Below are 27273 nucleotides of genomic sequence, written 5' to 3'. Positions count from 1 at the left end.
TAAAAACAATATGGGATATAGTGAAAGAGGAGAGTGGTAGAACCAGAAAGGAACAGGAGCAAATAGCATTAAGGGTAGATGACACATTAGTAACCGATGGGCATAGTGTGGCAAATCTATTTAACAAGTACTTTATATCCGTTACTGATAGAATGGGGTTGTCAGGATCAGTAAATAATGCCCTTGAATATCTGAAACTAGCCTTTACAAATAGACTCAAGTACATGAATATGTCACTCACTTCACCAAAAGAAATAATTTCCATAGTAAAATCTTTAAAAACAAAGCATTCTAGTGGTTATGATGAAATATCAACAAAGTTAATTAAGGCATGTTCTTGTGAGTTTAGTACAATTCCAAGTTACTTGTGTAACCAGTCAATTATAACTGGGACATTTCATGACTGGCTAAAATGTGCACATGTAAAGCCTCTAATCAAGAAAAGGGATAAAGACATACCGTCAAACTACAGACCAATTTCACTTTTGCCAGCATTCTCAAAAATTTTAGAAAAAGTAATGTACAGGCAGCTTCTCAACCAGCTGACCCCAAATGACATATTATCAAGAACACAGTTTGGATTTCTGAAGGGTTCTGATATTGAGAAGGCTATTTACACCTACAGTGAAAATGTACTTAATTCATTAAATAACAATTAACAAACAGCAGGTATTTTCTGTGATTTGTCAAAGGCATTTGATTGTGTGTGTCACAACATCCTTTAAAATAAATTAGAATTCTGTGGTGTTACGGGCAGTGCTGCAAAATGGTTCAAGTCATACCTCGCTAACAGGAAACAAAGGGTGTCAGTGCAAGGGTCAGTGCTAGAGAATTAAGTCATCATCAGAATGGGAAGAAATTAAATGTGGTGTCCCACAAGGATCCATCTTAGGACCATTGCTTTTTGTTGTGTACATTAATGACCTCTCATCAGTTACACTGCCAGAAGCAGAGTTCGTTTTGTTTGCGGATGACACAAGTATTGAAATAAATAGTATGTTAAGTGTAATTCTAGAAAGATCTGCTAATGATATTTTCATGGATATTAATAAATGGTTTAAAGCCAACTCACTGACATTAAACTTTGAAAAGACTCACTGTATGCAATTCAGAACCTGTAAGAGGTTTCCACCCAGCTTATGCATAAAGTATGAAGAAGAGCAGATAGAAGAGGTTGACAGTCTTACATTCCTAGGATTACAACTTGATAATAAATTCAGTTGGTTGGAGCACACTACAGAACTGCAGAAATGCCTTAACAAATCTGTATTTGCAATTCGAGTGTTAGCTGACATAGGCGACATAAAAATGAAAAAGCTTGCATACTTTGCATACTCTCATTCCATGATGTCATATGGTATAATATTTTGGGGTAACTGTTCAAGTCAAACAAAAGTTTTCAGAGTACAAAAGTGTGTAATATGTATTATTTGTGGAGTAAATTCACGGATGTCCTGTAGAAACCTCTTCAAAGAACTGGGTATACTAACTACTGCCTCTCAGTATATTTACTCCTTAATGAATTTTGTCCTAAATAACTTATATCTCTTTTACGACAAACAGCTCAGTTCACACATTCAATACCAGGAACAAAAATGATCTGCACTAGGACTTAAAAGCACTTACTTTAGTTCAAAAAGGGGTCCACTACCCAGGAACACCCATCTTCAATAATTTGCCAGCAAACATAAAAAATTTAGTTACAAATAAAGACCAGTTTAAAAGGAGCCTGAAAGACTTACTAGTGGCAAACTCCTTCTACTCCATTGATGATTTTTTTAATAGAAACAAATGATGTATTGTATATATTCATACTATTAGTATTGTTATTTCATTTTAAAAAAAATTGACATGTTCCACATCCACGAGGATCTCCACAGCAGGGATCTATGGAACAAAAAACTAATCTAATCTAGCTGAAGTTCCCGAGACTGAAGCCAACAGCCAGTGCATGAGCAATGTATGGTAGAATGTAGTTCACCCCATTGAGATGCTCTTGATATTTGGTAATTGTTCTGTGGCTATATTTAACAGTAATTGTAGGGCATTTTTGTCATCCTTCTAGAAGTGTGGCTGTGATACCAGATGATCCCAGTGCAAGTGTGATGTGTTGTTTAGCACATATTTCCACCATCAATAGATTTATTAGAAACATTTTCCTGGTGCTGTCTAAAGTATCGAAGTAACTAATTCCACCAGTGTTGCTGTTGATTTAGTCCATGATAACATTGTAAATTTGCTTTTGATTGTCACTGAGGAGTGGTTTGTTGTGAGTAATGCATTGAAGAAGTTCCTTGATGTTGTAGCTTGAGTGAAGCTTCTTGTAGTGTTAATTCCCATTGGTTGTCATTTCAGTAGTCCTAAGCATTGGCATGCTTCTCTGTATGTCTGGCATAGACAACCATCAACCTTCTTGAGATATGTGAAACTAGTTTGTCCCCGTATTTCATGTAGCAACATCCAGAGATAGAAACATTATATATTGTTCAAATGTATAGTGAATACTCAGTGTAGTGCCCCAGTTTTCATGAGTCCTGGATGATTTTCTACTGGAATTCCTTGTTTTCATCACTGAAAGTTTTTTGTGCATGTTCCATGTATAATAGGTGAGGACATCGACATATAGTAATGTTTTTGCAAATTGATCTGTTTGGCACAGTTGGAAAAAGCTGTTAATGTTGTCTTCTGACGTGGTTCACTTGCAGTTTTTGTGGCAGTGTCTTTTGTGAAGTAAACTCTGTGTCCATTCTCCAAATGTATGCTAGATGTTGCACAGTTGTTTCGCATTTGTGTATGTGAAAACTGAGAATCCACCATGCTGCTTCATTGCTGTTGATGTATCTTCCCATTTGGGACGTGAGGATCTTGTCATTTCTGTTTTGTTGTTCTCTGTCTTTGGCTATTTGAAATGCTGCCATGTCATTGCCTTTGTTCACATACTTCCAGACATATTGTATTGATATCACTGAATTGCAGTATTCTAAGTATTGATATCACTGAATTGCAGTATTCTAAGTTTGTGTGCTTGGAACATTCTAAAAGTAGTGTACTGTAGGGTACTACCCATTGATTGTCTATTTTGAGTTTGTCACTGCCTTGTATTTACGTTTCTCCTGTGAAGCCACAGTTATTGGGTGATAGCCATCAACTCCAGTTTGTGTGTCGTGCAAGTATGGTTTTGGGTATTTTTTTGTACATTTTGTATCAGGCATACATGTGGAATTGGGGTTTAATAGCCCAAATGCTCCATGAATCATGTTTTTCACTACTGTGTCATACAGTTCTGGACCCTCTAGTGGATTGGGAAAATCAGCTTGGATGATTTTTCCAATATCCATGAGATGAATTCTGTCATGTAGAGAGAGAGAGAGAGAGAGAGAGAGAGAGAGAGAGCGGAGAGAGAGTGGGGGGGGGGGGCAGTCCCCATTTTTGCCACTCATTTTTGTACAGTTTCAAAGATGTGGTGTTTAGCGACGACTTGAATAAATCAATTTTTTGTTGGAAAACTCAGTCTTATTATGTCATGTCGATGCATGGGGGCTTGTCCATACCGTAGTTGTCCTTTGATTTCTGGCCATGACAAGTTGCATGTGAACGTTTTGGAGAGGTCACATCATCCATATTTTCTTATGTAGGTCATGGCACCTTGAGTATATTCGCGCATGTGTCTCAGATTTCCTATGTATGATGAGGGTAAGATTACCATTGTTCCAATGTCATCAATGTTTCCGTCATGTATGATTGTGTATCTGAGGTGGATGTATTCTTCCATGCGTAGTTTCTTCTGATTCAGTCTTATGTAAAGCATCCATTCTGTAGCTATTTTTGCATACGTATCTACTAGAAATTGTGGGAAAAAACAGCGAGTGTTGAGAATGTGATTGTATGTTTCATTGTCTCTGATCGTTAAGGGGCAAGCATAGAGCACCTTGGAAGTGCATTTGTTGTTTGTTTCTACACCTGTTTCAGGTTGATTTTGTTTCACATTAAAATGATATCCGCCCTCTCCATGCAGAAATAGTAATGGATATTGGAGGACATCATATGAGCGGTGTGTCTCTCTAATGCGTTGTAGTTCTTCACTTCTTTGTTATGCAGTTATGTGACAGATTTTGTTTACATTGTCCACAGTTACAATGGTAACTTCATCTGTCTGAGGTGCATTCAATCAGTGTTCATCTTCTCTAGGTGGTCTTTTGTGGGCTTGAATTATGTATGGTCTTCATTGGGTAGTGGTAGTAATGATACCATGTTGCGATAAATTTGTTCTTGGATGGAAAAAATATTACCAATTTCATCTCTATTAGTGTTGAACAAAGTGACACTGAAAGAAGTCATTAGTAAGCAGGCATTCTGTGCTTTTATATTTTGAGGAAAGTGTTCAGAGTCTGGAGTTTCCCCAGTCATGTAATGTAAAAATTGCTGCAGAGGTGCTTCCAGTGGCAGTAATCGAATTTTTCCATTCATGCAACAGAATGCTGGTGTTTCTTTACTGAATTTTTTCATGTTGCAAAACTGGCAGATGTTACCAATTTTTCCGATCATGGCATGTTTGTGTTTGTTATATCCTTTCAGCGGATCATAGCAGAATGCTTCATAGATTTTACTGTTTACTTGTCCTAATCACACTTTCTGTAGGCTGGTATTTTCATGGCTGGATTGAGTTCACAGCCTTTTATTATAAGATTATGTCATAATTTTTGAGTCTTCGATCTTCATTTCATTGTTTTTTCAGTTTCTCTGCTTCTCACAGTGTTCATTGTCATTTGTTTGGAACTTAAACATGGTTTGTGCTGCTAGCCTGTTTCATTTTTTTGCTTTTATTTTTCCTTTCACCATTTTGCTTCAGAACTGGCAAGATCTCCTCTTTTATTTTTGGGCATTATCTAAAATATAAATCAAATCAACTTTTTATTAAGAAAAACACTAAGTACTCTTTTTCACACTTCATTTTCAACTTGTATTCAGTCACTGTACCACTTTGACTACTCATACTTCTCTGTTTGTTTTTATTCACTCACTGTACTACTTTTCCAGTTCCTCATTACATCATTGATAAGAAACTGATGTTCGAACTTGGGTAGCCCCACCCATGGTGAACTCCAGAACATACCAAGAAGGCTTCGAATGGTCTACAATGTTCCAGAACATTCCACAATATTCAAGAGTGTTGATCTGGGACGTTCCTGAATGTTCCAAAACATCCTGGAATCTTCCCGAACATTCCGGAAAATCCTAGAGCATTCTGTAACATTTTTATTCACTCACTGTACTACTTTTCCAGTTCCTCATTACGTCACTGATAAGAAACTGATGTTCGAACTCATGACAGGTCTTTACGTACCAATAGGTAGCCCCACCCATGGTGAATGTGTGTTGTGGAATGCCCTTGAATGTTATAGAAATTTCTAGACGACAAAACTTCCCAGCCCTTGTATCTTCAAAAGCACGCCCTTCAGGTAAAAACAGAAGCTTTTGTCATGGATGGGGGATAGAGGGCTACCACACCATAGAACTCCCTTCATCGTACTGGGACTCGTTTCTCAGCTGTAGCGGCATAAGCATTGTACACTTACTTTTATAATATATATTGATTTAAAAATTATTACAACCCATGGTATTCCTATAATTTTTTTGTAAGTAGACTTCAAGTTAGATACATTTTTCTGATTTCAATTATTGTGTGAAAAAAGACATACCTACAGCGGGCTTTATCATGTGATGGTGAAATGAGATACTTAAAATTATTTTAATACCCATTGAAATGAAAACATCTCTATTTCTGTTACACATTCAAATAGCTTAGTACTCAGTCCAGTAACCATGCAACTTAAAGTTTGCAGTTTGCCTAATAATTGCTGAGCTCACAGCTTTTACGTTCCATACTTCGTAATTAAGGCCAATATGTGCCCCATGCTTGTATTTGCTAAGGTTGTTATAGGAGTTACCTGCAGTGTTCCGTGTAATTCAGTATAAAGTGATCCATCAACCAACATTTATTTAGAAAACATTGCCAATGTGGAACTCAGCTCTTGTATGTGCAAGTGCTGAATAAACTTTGGTTGCCGGCCGGAGTGGCCGAGCGGTTAAAGGCGCTACAGTTTGGAACCTCACGACCGCTACGGTCGCAGGCTCGAATCCTGCCTCGGGCATGGATGTGTGTGATGTCCTTAGGTTAGTTAGGTTTAAGTAGTTCTAAGTTCTAGGGGACTTATGACCACAGCAGTTGAGCCCCATAGTGCTCAGAGCCATTTTTAAACTTTGGTTGGTATGAGAACAATGAGGAGAAGTTCACAAGCTGGGAAGTATTCCAGGCGGAACTGTAGTTCAGTGACACACATTGACAGAAGTGCAAGCCTGAAGAGAAATTAAAGTGCGGGGCACAGCGTCCAGGAGAAACTACAGCATCCTACATTTAAGACATCTTGGAGCTGTGTAAAATAGTGGATCCTAGAATGGAGGAGGAAGATAAGGTTGCACATCTTGTGACGGGTGTTGCTGAGGACATATATAGAAGCCCTACTTGTGAAGGAGGTTCCAACAGCAGACGACTTCATAAAATGGTGCCAGTATATTGAGACAATGCATCAAAAAAGAATTACATGCAAGAAGTTTGAACGGCTTCCAAATGTTGTATCAATGTCTGTGATGGAGGAATGAACTGCTCTTTAAAACAGTGAAAAAGTACAGACCCACGTGAAGTTACATTCCTACAAAGCCGCTTGAGGAACCTGTTTGGGCACTGACGCCTGGAGAACCCTGGATAACCAACCAGTATGTTTCCGCCGCAGACAACCAGGACATGTGGTGCACTACTGTCAAGAAAGGTGTAGGATATTTGATGACGCCCATGCCAGAAGACAGCAGTACAATCTTAGCCGACAGCAACTCTGGGACGACGAAGATGAACAAGATGATGTGGGTGCAGGATGATGTAGGTCACCATCACCGCAAACTAGCCTCTGGAGAGGACACTCCCCAACATGCCGATCAAGGTCTCCATCATTGTTTAGAAGCTCTAGCTGATCACCTAGCTGCTGCAACCTGGAAAACTAAACAGTGCGACCTTCCTTGGAGGTGAGGCCGCCGAAGAGAAAAATCCTCCACTGTTGTTCACTACAAAAATGATAGGAAACCACGTTGATATCCTCATGAATGGCTGACCAACACAAGCTCTTGTGGACTCTGGAGCATCATATTCAGTCATTTCAGAGAAGTACCGTCGCCAGTTGCAGAAAACCGCATTCGTCAACAGCGAAACATCTCTGCTGAAGATGGCTAATGGGAAATACGTAAAACCTACAGGAAGATGTCATTCGTGTGGCTAGAAGTGGCCATGCACAGTCCTTAGAATTCATCATCTTACAGGAGTGTAGTCATGATGTCATTCTCGTTTGAGACTTTTTGAAAGCTTCTCAGGCAATTATAGATGGTGGTCGGTCGAAGATTATGCTAGATGAGATGAGATACTGTGGACAGGAAGATGCGCATCAGAGTGCGTGGAGACTGTGTGTGCTGGACGAAGTGATCATTCCTGCAGTCAGCGCTAGAAAGGTAACTGTCATGTGTCATGCCATGCATGAATGCATGGATCTTGTAGTGGAATGTAAGAGAAGCATACCACTGAAGAATAACTTAGTCATCCCAGCCTCTGTTATCTTGTTTAAGAACAGATTCGATGAATTGCGGATAGTTAACTGTCGCTGAGAAACACAGATCCTTCAAAGACGTGTGTGCATAGCAAACACTGAGCTGTTAATTGCCGAACAGCTTTACATCATAGAAACCTCCCATTCCAAGTCTGTGGGCGACATTGACACTACCACTACAAGACAAGACCTTCTAGCTTGACTATCACCAGATCTCACTAAGGCCGGTATTACACTATCAAATTTCTTTGTCAAAGATTTGATCAAGGATGTGATCCAATATTCCGTCCAATATATTTGACAAAGATCTTTGACGTAGCGCTACAAGGGGTATTACACTGTCATCAAATTTTTCGTCAAAGTTCAAGATGGCTGACAACAACTTGTTATTAACCGCAGCAGTTCTACGTACTACAATTGCATTGTGTGCACATGCGGAAAAGAAGTGGGGGGAGAAAATGGAACCATACATACGAGGTTGACAGTCTTAAAAGTCCTGGGATTACAACTTGATAATAAATACAGTTGGGAGGAGCACACCACAGAACTGCAGAAACGCCTTAACAAATCTGTATTTGCAATTCGGGTGTTAGCAGACATAGGCAACATAAAAATGAAAAAGCTTGCATACTTTCATTCCATAATGTCATATGGGATAATATTTTGGGGTAAATCTTGAAGTCAAACAAAAGTTTTCAAGGTCCAAAAGCGTGTAATACGTATTATTTGTGGAGTAAATTCACGGACCTCCTGCAGAAACCTCTTCAAAGAACTGGGTACTTCAGATTCTTGCATTGGCACTGGGGGAAAATAAGAAAGAAAATGAAACTGTTGGCGGGCCAGAAGTACAGTGAGACTGTCGTTTGGACGTACGAGATTTGCAGGTTAGCTTTTTTTGTTTTGTATTTCATGCCTAGATACTTCCGTAGAGATATTGTTGCATGTGGATCATTATATGTAATGATTATTACAATACATGCAACGATATGTTTGTACAGTTATCTAGGCATGAGAAACAAACAAAAAAAAAAACTATAACTCTCGTAGGCCCAAATGACAGAGTCTCACTATACTTCCGGCTCGCAGGTTAACTACTGCCTCTCAGTATATTTACTTCTTAATAAAATTTGGCGTAAATAATATATCTCTTTTTCCAACAAACAACTCAGTTCATACATACAATACCAGGAACAAAAATGATCTGCACAAGGACTTAAAAACACTTACTTTAGTTCAAAAAGGGGTCCACTACTCAGGAACACTCATCTTCAATAATTTGCCAGGAAACATAAAAAATTTAGTTAGAAATAAAGATCAGTTTAAAAGGAGCCTGAAAGACTTACTACTGGCCAACTCCTACTCCATTGGCGAAATTTTTAATAGAAACAAATGATGTATTTATTCATACTATTAGTATTTTTATTTCAGCTTAAAAAAAATCGACATGTTCCACATCCACGAGGATCTCCTCAGCACGAATCTACGGAACGAAAAACTAATCTAATCTGGGTGAAGCCGTGGGTTTTACGACGACACGATAAAGGCATTCAACAAAACTTGTTACGTGAGCTTACAGTGAAAGACGTCAAGTCGTACATCAATTACTTAAGAATGGATGAGCATACATTTCTGTATGTGCTCAATGAAGTGTATCCTCATATCACAAAGCAAAATTTTCACTTAAGAACTGCTACATCTTCAGAAGACAGGCTCACTATAACACTCCGATTCCTTGCTACAGGAGAGGGTTATGTTATGTTAGGTTAGGTTAGGTCAGGTTAGATCTCCAATCTTCTTAATCTATTTTTTATTCAGGGTGCCTCACGTTGTAAAGCGCCTCATAAGCTTCAGACATCTCTATTAATTCTGTAGTTGTCGGCACACACCAACTGTATTTACCGGCAATGGTTATAAAAACACTACAGACGACAGAACGCTGCAGCGATGCTAGCGCTCCGCGTGGTAACATATCGCATTGCAGTGAACAGAAGACAAGCGATTTCTTTGATCAAATATACGGCCTCGGCCTAGATTTGATCAAATATTGGACGACATTTGTCAAAGATCCCTATTATACTATCAAATATCTTTGACAAAGATATTGGACAAAGATATTGGACAAAGAAATTTGATAGTGTAATACCGGCCTAAGGAACAAGAGAAGAAGCTACTTGTCATTCTTCAAGAGTTCTCCAAATGCTTCAATCCACAGGTGAAGAGCAAATTGGACAAATCCACGATAAAGCACCAGTTTAGCACTGCAGACCATCAACCAATGAACCAGAGAGCATACTGTGTGTCAGCAATGGAATGTCAAAAAATTCACGACGAGGTAGAGAAAGTGATGAAGAATGACATCATTCAGCCTTCCCAGAGCCCATGATCACCACCAGTGGTTCTCGTCAGGAAGAAGGATGGCAGTTGGTGCATTTGTGTTTATTACAGAAAGATTAATAAGATAACTGAAAAGGAAGTTTAGCCCCTTCCACGAATTGATGATGCACTAGATTGTCTGAAGGGGACTAAGTTTTTCTCAACCATGGACATGTACTCGGGATACTGGCAAATTGAAGTAGATGAGGCTGATCGTGAGAAGACTGCATTCATCACCCCTGAGAGACTGTATGAGTTTAAGGTAATACCGTTCTGTTTGTGTAATGGACCAGCAACTTTTGAACGGATGATGGATAATCTTCTATGACACTTGAAGTGGACGATGTGTCTTTGTTATTTAGATGACATTATAGTGTTCTCAGAGACATTTGATGAACACGTAAAATGACTGAGGGCCATTCTTAAGTGTCTCCAACAAAACGGACTGAAACTTAATCCAAGAAAGTGTCTCTTTGGACCAAAAGAAGTCAAAATACTTGGACACCTTGTGTCAAATGAAGGTGGGCGGCAAGACCCAGAAAAGGTGAAATCTATAACACAATTTCCTATTCCTAAAAGTATTAGAGATGTGAGAAGCTTCCTTCGATTATGTTCTTATTACCATCATTTTATCAAAGACTTTAGTATCAAAGTCAAGCCACTCCAAGAGGTGTTAAAAGCTGATGCTAAATTTATCTGTGATGATGCTCAACAAGATTCTTTTGATGTGCTGCGAAAAGCTCTGATGACTGACCCTGTACTTGGTCTGTATGATGTGAGAGCACTTACTGAACTACACACAGATGCCAGTGGGTATGGGATCGGTGCTGTTATGGTGCAAATTTCGGATGGAAAAGAGGAGGTTATAGCCTATGCTTCTAGGACACTTACAAAAGCCGAGAGAAACTACTCAACTACAGACAGAGAATGTCTTGCTGTGACCTGGGCCATGCGCAGATTTTGACAGTATCTCTATGGAAGGACATTCACAGTTGTTACAGACCATCATTCACTTTGTTGGTTGACACGTCTTGAGGATCCAACAGGACAACTTGCCAGGTGGGCACTACATCTTCAAGAGTATGACTACCATAGTGTACAAAAGTGGAAGAAAACACTAAGATGCCGAGTGTCTCTTAAGAAAACCTGTGTAAGACCATCAATACTTTGACTAAGATTGTGACTGTCTCACTGCACTCTGGGATCTCTCTGCTGCACAGGAGGACGGCACCAAGATTTCTGAAATTATGCTTGCCTTGCATTGATCAGAGGATGTGAAAGGACAATTTAAGGTAGTTAATGAATTACTTTACAAGAAAAACTCTGATCCGTTTGGAAAGAGGTGGCTACCAGTGATTCCTAAACACCTGCGCTTAGATGTTCTACAGAAATTCCATGACAAACCTGAGGCCGGACTTTTAGGATTTATTAAGACGTACAATAGGATCCGCAATAGATTTTTCTGGCCAGGTTTATTTAGGAGTGTCTGTCACGGTGTCGCACTGTCGACAGTGCCAGAGGAGAAAGGCAGTCCTCAAAAACCACCTGGCTGACTCATACCAATTCCACCAGCTGAAATGCCTTTCCAGCATGTTGGGATTGACCTCCTCGGGCAATTTCCAATGTCTGCTAGTGGCAGTAGATGGATTATTGTTTGCACTGATTATCTGACACGCTACGGCATCCAAATTCATCGTCGAAGACATTGTATTAAAACACGGTGCCCCAAGGTTGTTAGTTATGGAGCAAGGGAAAGTTTTTCAATCAAACCTTGTGACAGAGATAAACCATCATCATATGACGACAGCCTACCATCTGCAAACTAACGGGTTTACTGACTGCCTTAATAAGACCTTGGCTGACATGCTATCAATGTTCATCAATGTTGAGCAGAGCAAGTGGGATGAGGTGCTACCTTTCGTTACGTTTGCCTTCAACACTGCCAAACAAGACACCACAGGATTTATGCCATTTTTACTGGTGCATGGGCGTGAGGTGACTACGACGATGGACACTGTTTCCTTTACATCCTGATGATGTAGTTGATGACTACATTGGCCAGGTGTTAACCAGAGCTGAGGAAACTCAGGAGTTGACATGATTCCACGCACTGCAGGCTCAAGAAAACGATCGCTGAAGGTATGATGCTAGCCACCACCCTGTTGTCTTCCAGCCTGGTGACCTCATTTGGAGCTTCACTCCTGTTCAGAAGGTTGGTCTCTCTGAGAAGCTCCTCAGGCGCTACTTTGGACCTTATAAAGTTGTAGAACAGTTGTCTGATGTTACTTATGAAGTTGAAGATTTCGACCCCGACACAAGACGATGGAAGATCAGAGATATGGTCCACATCCTTCGAATGAAGCCCAATAAGGATCCTGCAACCCAGGGTAAATTCGAATCTCCAGTGACAGGAAACAAGCAGAAAGGTAATGAAGCACATAGCGGCAAAGGAAGTTCTAAGAGGATCACCTCTAGGGCAAATATCAGTCATCAGGAGTCGGAATATGCAGGACTGATGACTCTCTCCCGCACTAGGACGACGTAACACTGAGACGCTGTTATCTTAGGGAGGGAGCAATGTTGCAGAAGAAGCTGAGTAGCACAGGCACTATGGTGTAGTGGTTATGTTACTAGACTGTTGCATGGAGGGTCGTGAGTTCAAAACTCATCTGAACTGTAAAATTTTAATTTCTATATATGGTTCAAGCACATTCTAGAAGTATCTACAAATCTCAAGATCCATTGTACTGGAATGTTCTGTAGCTGTATGTATACTGTATGTGTTCTAGCTGGAGGCAGTTCACTCCGTGCTCTTGTATGTGCAAGTGCTGAACAAACCTTCGTTAAGTGAAGTTAGTGTTCGTCATTCTTCTAATTACACCATCTTCTACGTGACAATACATATGTGAAGGTTATATGTGGTCTAGTCACATTAATGTGATCACTGCTTGTGTTAGACATCAGTGTACAATAAGCACTCACAAATGGCAGCACCAGCAGTGGAACGTATTAAAAGTGTGTTGGGGATGCGGAAAACGGTGCAGTCATTGTCATAATGTGGAAACATTGCAATACATTTGACATCCAAAGTGGCATGATCACTGGCTGTTGGCTGAAACAGTTAATTTTGTAAACTGTTTGTGTGCTGCTGTGGTTAAAGTATATCCTGCATAGCAAAATGGCAGTATCCAAAACTGGTGTCGAGGCAAATGTGGTGCACCACGGGCATAGATGACAGGTGTGAAGGACAGCTGCAGAGATGTGTGTCTGAATAGACATGCTGCTTTTGAGCAACTGACTGCCCAGGTGAACCAAAAGGCTACCAATGGTGGCCCCTTAATGACTGCTCAGTGAATGTTGTTGTGTGTTGGCTTCTGCAGCCGATGCCTGTCTCATGAACCCATGCTGACAGCTATTCATTGGCAATGAAGGCTGGAATTTGCATGCCAACACTGCAACTGGACACCCACTGAGTGGCAGCATGTGGCCTTTTCAGATAGAATCACATTTTATGCTCCATTGGACAGTTGGACGTTCATGTGTACGGCATGAATGTCTGAAAGCAAACACCCTACAGGCAATCGTTGAAACATAATGGTTTAGAGAATGTTTCTAGGCATGCTCTGGGTGATCTCATCATTCTGGAAGGCACAGTGGATCAACGTAAGTATACATCCATCATTGGGAATCATTTCAACCCCTGCATGCAGTTTCTCGTTTTCAACACGATGGGATCAATCAGTAGGACAGTGCGACATGACACCCAGCTCGCGGTATACGTGTGTGGTCTGAAGAGCACTGGGATGAGTTTGCCACACTCCTCTGGCCACCAGACTCCCCAGATTTAAATCTGATCAAGAACCTGTGGGACCACTGCAATCGGGCTGTTGGCACCATTATCCTCATATGAGAAACTACCACAGCTGGTCAAGGCACTAGAGTCAGCATTGTTCCACATCCCTGTGTGTTTCTTTCAGAACCTTACTGACTGTCTTCAAGCATGTCTTGCACCAGTATGTGCTGCGAAAGGTGAGGCTTTTGACAGCTGGTCACTTGAATGTGACTGGAGAGTATAAATTAATAGCAGTATTGCACAATTGCTGTATTGGTCACCAAATACGAGGCAACCAGCTGAGAAACCATTGACCTTATTTGACGCGTTTTGGGTAGAACCCATCCACAGATTTTCATGAATGATTTTGTGAATGGATATGTAAAGACAGTTTGTAACAAACAAAGACACTTCCTGGCGGATTAAAACTGTGTGTTGGACCGAGACTCGAACTCGGGACCTTTGCCTTTCATGGGCAAGTGCTCTACCATCTGAGCTACCCAAGCATGGCTCATGCCCTGTCCTCACAGCATTACTTCTGCCAGTACCTCATCTCCTACTTTCCAAACTTCACAGAAGCTCTCCTGGAGATGATGTACTGGTGCAAGTAAAGCTATGAGGATGGGGTGTGAGTCATGCTTGGGTAGCTCAGATGGTAGAGCACTTGCCCGCAAAAGGCAAAGCTTCCGAGCTCGAGTCTCGGTCCGGCACACAGTTTTAATCTTCCAGGAAGTTTCATGTCAGCGCACACTTCTCGGCAGGGTTAAAATCTCATTCTGTAACAAACAAAGTTTGTTAATACTGACATGGCAAAGAGTCTATTATCTGTACACATCTACCTCTACACAATTACACTACAATTTACAATTAAGTGCTTAGTAGAGTGTTCACTGAACCACCTTCAAGGTATTTTTCTACTATTCCACTCTTGAACAGCATGTTGGAAAATCAAACCACTTAGGTCTTTCTTTGCAAGCTCTATGTATCTTATTTTATTATGATGATTATTTCTCTCTATGTAAGTGAGTGCCAACAAAATATTTTCACACTCTGAGGGAAAGTTGATGATTGAAATTTCATGAGAAGATTGTGCCACAACAAGAAATGCCTTTGTTTTAATTATCGCCGCCCCCATTCATGTATCATATTCGTCTTGCTCTCTCCACTATCTCATGATAATACAAAATAAGCTGCCCTTCTTTGAATGTTTTTGATGCCCTCATCATTTTGATGCCCTCATCAGTCCTATCAGAGCAGATCTCACACTGTACAGCAGTACTCCAGAACAGGCTGTACAAACATAGTGTAGGCATTCTGTGGAGTAGACCTGTTGCATTTCCTCCAGTGTTCTGCCAATAAAATGTAATCTTTAATTTGCTTAACTCACGACATTTGTAATTTTAATCCCTACCCCCATGAAACATGGATCCTGCCGTTGCTGGGGAGGCTTGCGTGCCTCAGCGATACAGATGGCCGTACCGTAGGTGCAACCACAATGGAGGGGTATCTGTTGAGAGGACAGACAAACGTGTGGTTCCTGAAGAGGGGCAGCAGCCTTTTCAGTAGTTGCAGGGGCAACAGTCTGGATGATTGACTGATCTGGCCTTGTAACAATAACCAAAATGGCCTTGCTGTGCTGGTACTGCGAACGGCTGAAAGCAAGGGGAAACTACAGCCGTAATTTTTCCCGAGGGCATGCAGCTTTACTGTATGGTTAAATGATGATGGTGTCCTCTTCAGTAAAATATTCTGGAGGTAAAATAGTCCCCCATTCGGATCTCCGGGCAGGGACTACTCAAGAGGACGTCGTTATCAGGAGAAAGAAAACTGGCGTTCTATGGATCGGAGTGTGGAATGTCAGATCCCTTAATCGGGCATGTGGGTTAGAAAATTTAAAAAGGGAAATGGATAGGTTGAAGTTAGATATAGTGGGAATTAGTGAAGTTCGGTGGCAGGAGGAACAAGACTTTTGGTCAGGTGAATACAGGGTTATAAATACAAAATCAAATAGGGGTAATGCAGGAGTAGGTTTAATAATTAATAAAAAAATAGGAGTGCGGTAAGCTACTACAAACAGCATAGTGAACACATTATTGTGGCCAAGATAGACACGAAGCCCATGCCTACTACAGTAGTACAGGTTTATATGCCAACTAGCTCTGCAGATGATGAAGAAATTGATGAAATGTATGATGAGATAAAAGAAATTATTCAGGTAGTGAAGGGAGACGAAAATTTAATAGTCATGGGTGACTGGAATTCGAGAGTAGGAAAAGGAAGAGAACGAAACATAGTAGGTGAATATGGATTGGGGTTAAGAAATGAAAGAGGAAGCCGCCTGGTAGAATTTTGCACAGAGCATAACTTAATCATAGCTAACACTTGGTTCAAGAATCATGAAAGAAGGTTGTATACATGGAAGAATCCTGGAGATACTAGAAGGTATCAGATAGATTATATAATGGTAAGACAGAGATTTAGGAACCAGGTTTTAAATTGTAAGACATTTCCAGGGGCAGATGTGGACTCTGACCACAATCTATTGGTTATGAACTGTAGATTAAAACTGAAGAAACCGCAAAAAGGTGGGAATTTAAGGAGATGGGACCTGGATAAACTGACTAAACCAGAGATTGTACAGAGTTTCAGGGAGACCATAAGGGAACAAGTGACAGGAATGGGGGAAAGAAATACAGTAGAAGAAGAATGGGTAGCTCTGAGGGATGAAGTAGTGAAGGCAGCAGAGGATCAAGTTGGTAAAAAGACGAGGCCTAGTAGAAATCCTTGGGTAACAGAAGAGATACTGAATTTAATTGATGAAAGGAGAAAATACAAAAATGCAGTAAGTGAAGCAGGCAAAAAGGAACACAAACATCTCAAAAATGAGATCGACAGGAAGTGCAAAATGGCTAAGCAGGGATGGCTAGAGGAGAAATGTAAGGATGTGGAGGCTTATCTCACGAGGGGTAAGATAGATACTGCCTACAGGAAAATTAAAGAGACCTTTGGAGAAAAGAGAGCCACTTGTATGAATATCAAGAGCTCAGATGGAAGCCCAGTTCTAAGCAAAGAAGGGAAAGCAGAAAGGTGGAAGGAGTATATAGAGGGTCTATACAAGGGCGTTGTACTTGAGGACAATATTATGGAAATGGAAGACGATGTAGATGAAGATGAAATGGGAGATACGATACTGCATGAAGAGTTTGACAGAGCACTGAAAGACCTGAGTCGAAACAAGGCCCCAGGAGTAGACAACATTCCATTGGAACTACTGACAGCCTTGGGCGAGTCAGTCCTGACAAAACTCTACCATCTGGTGAGCAAGATGTATGAGACAGGCGAAATGCCCTCAGACTTCAAGAAGAATATAATAATTCCAATCCCAAAGAAAGCAGGTGTTGACAGATGTGAAAATTACCAAACTATCAGTTTAATAAGTCACAGCTGCAAAATACTAACGCGAATTCTTTACAGGCGAATGGAAAAACTGGTAGAAGCCGACCTCGGGGAAGATCAGTTTGGATTCCGCAGAAATGTTGTCTAGCATTTGTAGACTTAGAGAAAGCTTTTGACAATATTGACTGGAATACTCTCTTTCAAATTCTAAAGGTGGCAGGGGTAAAACACAGGGAGCGAAAGGCTATTTACAGTTTGTACAGAAAGCAGATGGCAGTTATAAGAGTCGAGGGGCATGAAAGGGAAGCAGCGGTTGGGAAGGGAGTGAGACAGGGTTGTAGCCTCTCCCCGATGTTATTCAATCTGTATATTGAGCAAGCAGTAAAGGAAACAAAAGAAAAATTCGGAGTAGGTATTAAAGTCCATGGAGAAGAAATAAAAACATTGAGGTTCGCCAATGACATTGTAACTCTGTCAGAGACAGCAAAGGACTTGGAAGAGCAGTTGAACGGAATGGACAGTGTCTTGAAAGGAGGATATAAGATGAACATCAACAAAAGCAAAACGAGGATAATGGAATGTAGTTGAATTAAGTCGGGTGATGCTGAGGGAATTAGATTAGGAAATGAGACACTTAAAGTAGTAAAGGAGTTTTGCTATTTGGGGAGCAAAATAACTGATGATGGTCAAAGCAGAGAGTATATAAAATGTAGACTGGCAATGGCAAGGAAAGCGTTTCTGAAGAAGAGAAATTTGTTAACATCGAGTATAGATTTAAGTGTCAGGAAGTCGTTTCTGAAAGTATTTGTATGGAGTGTAGCCATGTACGGAAGTGAAACATGGATGAAAAATAGTTTGGACAAGAAGAGAATAGAAGCTTTCGAGATGTGGTGCTACAGAAGAATGCTGAAGATTAGATGGGTAGATCACATAACTAATGAGTAGGTATTGAATAGAATTGGGGAGAAGTGGAGTTTGTGGCACAACTTGACAAGAAGAAGGGACCGATTGGTAGGGCATGTTCTGAGGCATCAAGGGATCACAAAGTTAGCATTGGAGGGCTGCGTGGAGGGTAAGAATCATAGAGGGAGACCAAAAGATGAATACACTAAGCAGATTCAGTGAGATGTAGGTTGCAGTAAGTACTGGGAGATGAAGAAGCTTGCACAGGATAGAGTAGCATGGAGAGCTGCATCAAACCAGTCTCAAGACTGAAGACGACGACAACAACAACAACAACAACAACAAGTATTTAGTTGAATTTACAGCCTTTAGATTTGTGTGGTTTATTGTGTAACTGAGATTTAGCAGATATCTTTTGGTACTCATGTGGATGACTTAACAGTTTTCATCACTTAGAGTCAATTGCCACTTTTTGCACCAGGCAGATATCTTGTCTAAATCATTTTGCTATTTGTGTTGATCATCTGATGACTTTGTAAGACAGTAAATGACAGCATCATCTGCAAACAGTCTAAGAGTATTCATCAGATTGTCTTCTAAATTGTTTATGTAGATCAGGAACAGCAGAAGGCAATAACACTTCCTCCGGGGAACACGGGATATTGCTTCTGTTTTACGTGATAACTTTCCATCAATTACTATGAACTGTGACCCTTCTGACAGGAAATCCTGAATCCAATTGCACAACTGAGGCAATAGTCCATAGGCATACAGTTTGCTTGATGAGGTACAGTGTCCAAAACATTCTGGAAATCTAAAAATGTGGAATGAATTTGGCATCCCCTATTAGTAGCATTTATTATTTCTTGAGAATAAAGAGCTAGATGTGTTCCACAAGAACACCATTTTCTGAATCCACATTGGCTGTTTGTATGTAGAATGGCAGATCTCAGCCATGTAAGATATTATAAAGGGGTACACATTTCTTTGTAATTTAGTGCAAAATCAACTTTCATCATTTAGTGCAAAATCAACCAGCAGTCAAATGTCTGGTGTTGTGCTGAAGGCAATTTGGCCTCTGTGCTAAAATTTAGACTCCAGGTACCGTTTTTCACACCACAGAGCAGTATGGAGGGTTCAGTGACAGTCTCAGAAGAGACCCCAATCATACAAAATTAATTGGACGCAACTTTAATGTGCCAAGTATAAATAGTGACATATTGTGAGAATATTTTAGACTTTGTAGCTACAAACCAGCCTGACTATATCGACAGTGTCCGTGTAGTGACAGTGATAAGTGAATATGATGTCATAGCAATGAAGGCCACTAAAGTTAATAGACCTGTCAGAAAGGCTAGGAAAGTCTCTATACTGGAGAGAGCAGATAAGCAGTTGTTAGCATCCTGCTTAGACAATGAATGGACACTGTTTAGTTCCAGTATGATGAACATAGAAGAATTAATTGCAATGTTAAAACTGAATGTAAATAACACACTGAAGGAGTATGTGCTGGGAAAGTGTGTTAAGGATTGAAAAGACCCACTATGATTTAATAACATCATTCGGAAAAATGCTGAGGAAGCAGTGATTGCCGCATGTTTGGTTCAAAAAAGAAAACAGGAATGTCAACAGAGAAAACTTAGTAGAAATTCATGCATCCATGAAAGGATCAATGTGCAAAGTATACATGCAACAGCTTTCACCCTCATACCTGAGCCAAAGGGCTTACTGAGGACCTTAGAAAATTCTGGTCCTATGTGAAATCACAGTTTCTATCCAGTCGTATGTCATACAGTCTGATGTGGCAGTAGAAGATTAGAAAAGGAAAGGTGAGGTTTCAAATTTCACATTGAAGAAATCATTGCTGCAGCAGGATTATGCAGACCATCAATTGACCATCTCTCAGGCTCCCAGATGGAAGACATAGTAATTTATATACCTGGTATTGAGAAGCAACTGAAAGAATTGAAAACAAAGAAGTCACCAGATCCAGATGTAATCCCAGTCCAATTTTAGAGAGCGTACTCCATGGTATTGACCCTTTACTTACCTTACATTTGTTGTGAATCCTTCACCCATTGCAAAGTCTAAAGTGAATGGAAAAACGTGCAAAGTGCAGGTGACTCCTGTATATAAGAAGGGTAAAGAATTGGACCCACAAAATTAATGATCAATATCATTAACATTGGTTTACTGTAGAAATCGTTCGCGTGGACGCCGCAACAAGCCACCGCGCCACTTGCCGGCATCCTTCCCGTTCACACTGATGCAAGTTGCAGCTCTGTAGCTGACATGTACGCATCACTGTGCTACTTTATAATGTTTACGATTATTGAATCGCCCTCCGCGTGTGAGATATGGTCAGTGATATGTTTTTTGACCGCGAGAAGCCTATCAGCTGCAGAAATTCGTCGTCAGTTAACGGAAGTTTATGGCTTGAATGCAATGAGTGAAGGTAAAGTGCGTCAATGGGTTAGAGAGTTTAAAGATGGCCGTCAAAACGTCTATGACGAAGAACGCTCAGGCCGGCCCTCTGTGATCACTCATGATTTGGTGGCTGCAGTCAAAACAAAGATTTGTGAGGATAGAAGATTCACAATTTCCACTCTTTCTTTGAAATTTCCACAAGTTTCAAGGCCGGTTTTGTACAAAATTGTTTCTGAAAACCTAAACTTTAAGAAACTGTGTTCTCGGTGGGTACCCAGACTCCTCACAGAGGACCACAAAGGGAAGAGATTTGCCACTTCATTGGACTTTTTGATTCGTTACAAGGAAGAAGGGGATGACATGTTGAGTCAAATTGTCATTGGAGATGAAACATGGGTATCCCATATCACTCCCGAAAGCAAGCGACAATCGATGGAATGGCGACACACAACCTCACCCGTCAAGGTCAAAGCCAAACAGACGCTGTCAAAGCGCAAGATTGTGGCAACTGTGTTCTGGGACCAGTGCGGTGTTTTGCTAGTGGACTTTATGCCACGAGGAACGACAATCAACTCAGATGCCTACTGTGCAACTCTAAAGAAGCTCCGCAGAGCAATTCAAAACAAAAGGCGCGGCATGCTGACAAAAGGAGTTTTGCTCCTGCATGATAATGCTAGGCCTCACACCTCTCAAAAGACTCAGGATTTGATTGATTCTTTTGGCTGGGAAGTTTTGGACCATGCACCATACAGCCCTAACCTTGCTCCTAGCGATTTTCACCTTTTCCGGTACCTGAAACACCATCTTGGCGGGCAGTGCTTCAATGACGACAATGAAGTGAAAGCGGCCGTGAACTCTTGGCTGTCGGAGCAGGCAGCCGAATTCTTTGAAGAGGGAATTAAAAACTTAGTTGTACGGTATGACAAGTGCTTAAATAAACAAGGCAACTATGTAGAAAAATAGGTAAAAGTGTGTAGAATCAGAAAATAAAAGTTTTTTTACAAAAGTATTTGTATCTTTTTTTAAAAATAAAAACGGCTCTTACTTAAAAAACAACCCTCGTAGATCCCACTGATGTTGCCTTAGAACAAGAGAAAGGCGAAATGCGTCTGGGAAAAATAAATTAAGTGGCAGCAGGAAAAGGCGTTCCTATTTGCAAATCAAGTAAGACATTGGTTTATTGGGAGAGTTTTTGGAAAGAGTAGCTCATCTATAGAGAAGGACCGAGCGAGGTGCCTTAGTGGTTAGCAAACTAGACTCACATTTGGGAGGACAACGGTTCAAACTCGTGTCCAGCCATCCTGATTTAGGTTTTCCATGATTTTCCTAGGTCACTTCAGGTAAATGGTGGGATGGTTCCTTTGAAAGGGTACAGCCAATTTCCTTCCCCACCCATCCCTCCTCTGATGGGATCGATGACCTCGCTGTTTAGTCCCCTCTGCCAAATCCACCAACCATAAAGGATGCCATGTATAAAATACTAGTGCAACCCATTCTTATTACATAGAGAACTGGCATTTGCTGCTGATTGATTAACGATTCTACTGCTACCAACATACAGTTTGCATAAGGACCACAAAGACAAGATAAATTTGTGAGTGAAGCAAAGGAAATTACTAGTAGTAGTATGAGGTACCCTCAACCATATGCTCTATGGTGGTCTGCTGACTATTATGTAGATATAGAAGAGACCTTAAAGTTATGGTGTTGCTTTATTTTGGAAAACATTCAACAGAGTAAGGTGCAAAGCTATATCTTCTTTGATTGGGTAGTTTTAATGGGTTCCATGTAAATGATTTATTTTTTAATAATGTAAGTAAATGTGATCTGTGATGTCAATAAATATTATGTAATTAAAAAATGGAAAATCCACGATGGAATGTAACAATATTATGAAAAGGAAAGTTGCCACTCACCATATAGCAGAGATGCTGAGTTGCAGCTGGGCACAACAAATAGACTGTCACAAGTGAAGCTTTCGGCCATTAAGGCTTTGTCAACACACACACACACACACACACACACACACACACACGCTTGCCAAACGCACCTATCTGTCTGTCTGTCTGTCTGTCTGTGTGTGTGTGTGTGTGTGTGTGTGTGTGTTGTCTATTGTTGACAAAGGCCTTAATGGCCGAGAGCTTTATTTGTGACAGTCTTTTTGTTGTGCTTTTCTGCGACTCAGCATCTCCACTATATGGTGAGTTGCAACTTTCCTTTTCATAATATTATGTAATTGATAGGTATACTTTCATTTGCAGCATATTACTGAAAAACAATGACATAAGATGATAATCACAACAAATGGGATTTCAGAAGTAAGATCTCAGAAACTAATACCAAAATTGGCTGAAAACAAAACTGAAATCGGCAGAAAATAGCACAGAAATCACCCATAAAATAAAATGCTCTTTTGCTATACCTCCAACAGGCATCCAGTGTGGACTCAACACATAATAAATTTACTCTTCCCAAATGTATAGCAGTTGTGTTTGTAGCTTATTTAGCTTTGGTGTTCTATACATTATATAGCTGTATCTGGTCAGCAGTATATACAACTCTGAAGATATTATTGTCTTGTTAGCCAGTGATGTCTGGATTGGAGATGTAGCGGCCAGCAGAAAAATACATGCTGTTGTGTCAGTGTTGGTGTTTGGCATATCATCATTACAATTAAAGAAAAAAATAATGTAACAGTTAAAAATAATAAAGAGTATGACACATGCTAAGGAACAGGTAGTTTATAAAGCTTTGCAGCATTTAGTATTGGCTGTGTTCTTTGCAATGGGATTGAGGAATTGGGTAGTTGTAGCAAAAGTCAGAGTATGAATATGAACAATTACGTTAAGAAGCAGGGCAGAGATCGGTACTTGCTCTTGCTTGTGTTTGACAGCAGCTGGAGCTACACAAGCGGCTTATCCAAACTGTAGAAAGTAATGAAATAAAAAACAAAAAATGAGAAAATGCAGGTATTAGTAGGGCTTCCTCAACCTTATCAACATTGTCCTCATGTGGAGGAACATCAGTGCGGTAGGGGGGGGGGGGGGGGGGAGTTAGAGTACAGTTTATGTAATCATGCTGTGTGATAAATTGCACATTTGTTTTTGTACCATTCAAACAGACTCACAATAAAAACAGAGTAGAGCATTAAAAAATATTGTCTTCATGGCAAAACAGAGTTATACAAGTGTGGCACATCAAAAAGTGCTGCACGTGTCTTGGTTGACTGCCCGGAGCCCACCTAAACACATGCAGCACTTTTTGACGTGCCACACTTGTACGACTCCGTCTTGCCATGAAGACAATATTTTTTAATGTTCTATTGTGTTTTTATTATGAGTCTGTTTCAATGGTACAAAAACAAGTGTGCCATTTATCGCACAGAATGATTTTGTAACATGTACTCTGGGAATCTGAAGATGGCAGCTTAGTCCTGTTGAAATTAGTAATCCAGTTTACTTACACACAATCAAGACAATAAAAGCTTTCTTTACAATGAAAATGAAAAGCTTCATTTGAAAAATGACTCCCATATTCAATTAAGTATAAACTGATTTAGGACTTGGATTCATGAATTCAGATTTATGTTTACAACGAAAAAACTGGAGTTTTATTCAGTAAATTTCTTCTAACTACATAATAATGCCATAATGTAAAATAAAACAGCTGGTGTTTTGACCTATTACTTGCAGCATTCATCATGGTTACTACTTGTGCTAAGTCATTGCAGTTGTGTATTTACTATTGGATCCCTAGACCCTCAGTTGTCATGTGACTTGGATTTGTTGGTGCTTCATAGGTGATTGGATGACAAAAGTGAGAAAGGGGGAGCTCAGGAGCTATATTGCTTGTAGTGGTCTCATTTTTTTTTTTTTTTTTTTTTTTTTTTTTTTTTTTTTTTTTTTTTTTTTTTTTTTTTTTTTTTTTTTTTTTGGAAGTCATGTTGATGTATTATAGCATATTAATTTGCAGCTTTGTGGAAAGTTGCATACATTTGTTACAATCTTCCAGAACATTTTCTGTTTGCCTCTTCAAAAGATGCTATCCTTGTCTAACAGTCTGATTAATTTTAGTTTGGTTGATCATGTGAGATCACTTTCGATTATTGAGAACTGATTGTTTTGGACAAGCTTTTATTTGCTGCAGTGTGCTAGCAAAAAAGCATGTACCATTAAACTGTAAATATGAATAAGCAGTTGTTTCAATAAATAATACCCATGTTCCAAGTGTCTTACATGTAAAATAATAATTAATGAAAAAGATAGCATTGTTTTAAAGCAGCCAATTGCATGAAGTACTACAAATGTTGCAGGTTAATGAAAGCTAAGATACAGTACCACAGCATGGGAATATATATGTGGTAGGACTCTTCAGTTTCAATGATGATGACATATGGAGAACAGCTTGCAACTATTAAATTTGGTGTTTTGACAGTGGCAAACTGAACAATACTCTGCTCATTTTCTCCAAAAAGTGACAAAGATCTAAACACTGACTGGCATTATTAATTTTATTGTCGTATGATAACTAATCAAAATTCCACTATTTTGGAAAACATACAAAGAGGTAGCAGTCACAATCTCTAAAATGTTACATTAATATAAAAAGTGTATAATATATTGCATATTGAATTGCTGCTGAGGAAATCCAAACCTGCTAAATGCTAAAATAATGTTTCTTATTTAACAAAATTTTGTATATTTGAGGAGTAATATGTGTTGATGTCATAAAATTATACACTCCTGGAAATTGAAATAAGAACACCGTGAATTCATTGTCCCAGGAAGGGGAAACTTTATTGACACATTCCTGGGGGTCAGATACATCACATGATCACACTGACAGAACCACAGGCACATAGACACAGGCAACAGAGCATGCACAATGTCGGCACTAGTACAGTGTATATCCACCTTTCGCAGCAATGCAGTCTGCTATTCTCCCATGGAGACGATCGTAGAGATGCTGGATGTAGTCCTGTGGAACGGCTTGCCATGCCATTTCCACCTGGCGCCTCAGTTGGACCAGCGTTCGTGCTGGACGTGCAGACCGCGTGAGACGACGCTTCATCCAGTCCCAAACATGCTCAATGGGGGACAGATCCGGAGATCTTGCTGGCCAGGGTAGTTGACTTACACCTTCTAGAGCACGTTGGGTGGCACGGGATACATGCGGACGTGCATTGTCCTGTTGGAACAGCAAGTTCCCTTGCCGGTCTAGGAATGGTAGAACGATGGGTTCGATGACGGTTTGGATGTACCGTGCACTATTCAGTGTCCCCTCGACGATCACCAGTGGTGTAGGCCAGTGTAGGAGATCGCTCCCCACACCATGATGCCGGGTGTTGGCCCTGTGTGCCTCGGTCGTATGCAGTCCTGATTGTGGCGCTCACCTGCACGGCGCCAAACACGCATACGACCATCATTGGCACCAAGGCAGAAGCGACTCTCATCACTGAAGACGACATGTCTCCATTCGTCCCTCCATTCACGCCTGTCGCGACACCACTGGAGGCGGGCTGCACGATGTTGGGGCGTGAGCGGAAGACGGCCTAACGGTGTGTGGGACCGTAGCCCAGCTTCATGGAGACGGTTGCGAATGGTCCTCGCCGATACCCCAGGAGCAACAGTGTCCCTAATTTGCTGGGAAGTGGCGGTGCGGTCCCCTATGGCACTGCGTAGGATCCTACGGTCTTGGCGTGCATCCGTGCGTCGCTGCGATGCGGTCCCAGGTCGACGGGCACGTGCACCTTCCGCCGACCACTGGCGACAACATCGATGTACTGTGGAGACCTCACGCCCCACGTGTTGAGCAATTCGGCGGTACGTCCACCCGGCCTCCCGCATGCCCACTATATGCCCTCGCTCAAAGTCCGTCAACTGCACATATGGTTCACGTCCACGCTGTCGCGGCATGCTACCAGTGTTAAAGACTGCGATGGAGCTCCGTATGCCACGGCAAACTGGCTGACACTGACGGCGGCGGTGCACAAATGCTGCGCAGCTAGCGCCATTCGACGGCCAACACCGCGGTTCCTGGTGTGTCCGCTGTGCCGTGCGTGTGATCATTGCTTGTACAGCCCTCTCGCAGTGTCCGGAGCAAGTATGGTGGGTCTGACACACCGATGTCAATGTGTTCTTTTTTCCATTTCCAGGAGTGTATTTTTATTTTGGTTTTGTTTCAAGTTAGATCATTCCATACAGATTTGTTCATTCTTGTTCTTGTAATGAAAATTTCTGTTAATGGTAATTTTGGAAGGAGTTAAGTAATATTGGAAGTGTACTTCCAAAGCTGTTATGTCCATGGAAGTTTGAGTCGGAGTTTTGTTGAAAACAGGTAGCTTCATTAAGTTGAGGTACCATTATAGAACCCTGTACTGTGTCATGAAACGTATTTTCTTGCAGAATATGTGGCAACAATGCATACTTCATATAGTGAGCAGTGAATATGGTCTGCCATTATTTGTCATACTTTGCATTTTATGTAAAATGCACAAATATTTAGGCAGAAGTTCAACTGCATCAACACTACATTCATCCATCACACAGATTTTTTACAAAATGCCCTATAGTAAATATAGGGCAGGATTTTGTGTGTGCTATTGTTTTTTGCCTTTTTAAGTTACTTTCTTGCTGGTAGAACCTGTAGTAACATTCTTCAAATTTGACTGTGGGTCTGAAGACACTTCACATG

The 27273-nt window shown here is 40.7% G+C and overlaps 1 protein-coding gene across 5 annotated transcripts in view; it reads left to right on the top strand.

Moving 5' to 3' along the window:
* Positions 1–27273, top strand: part of LOC124555709 — a 411411-nt gene that overhangs the window by 205509 nt on the left and 178629 nt on the right. The gene's annotated exons all lie outside the window — the stretch shown is intronic.

Source organism: Schistocerca americana, chromosome X, assembly GCF_021461395.2.
Source record: "Schistocerca americana isolate TAMUIC-IGC-003095 chromosome X, iqSchAmer2.1, whole genome shotgun sequence".
Classification (NCBI taxonomy): Eukaryota; Metazoa; Arthropoda; class Insecta; order Orthoptera; family Acrididae; genus Schistocerca; species Schistocerca americana.
This window is presented reverse-complemented; position numbering and strand designations above follow the sequence as displayed.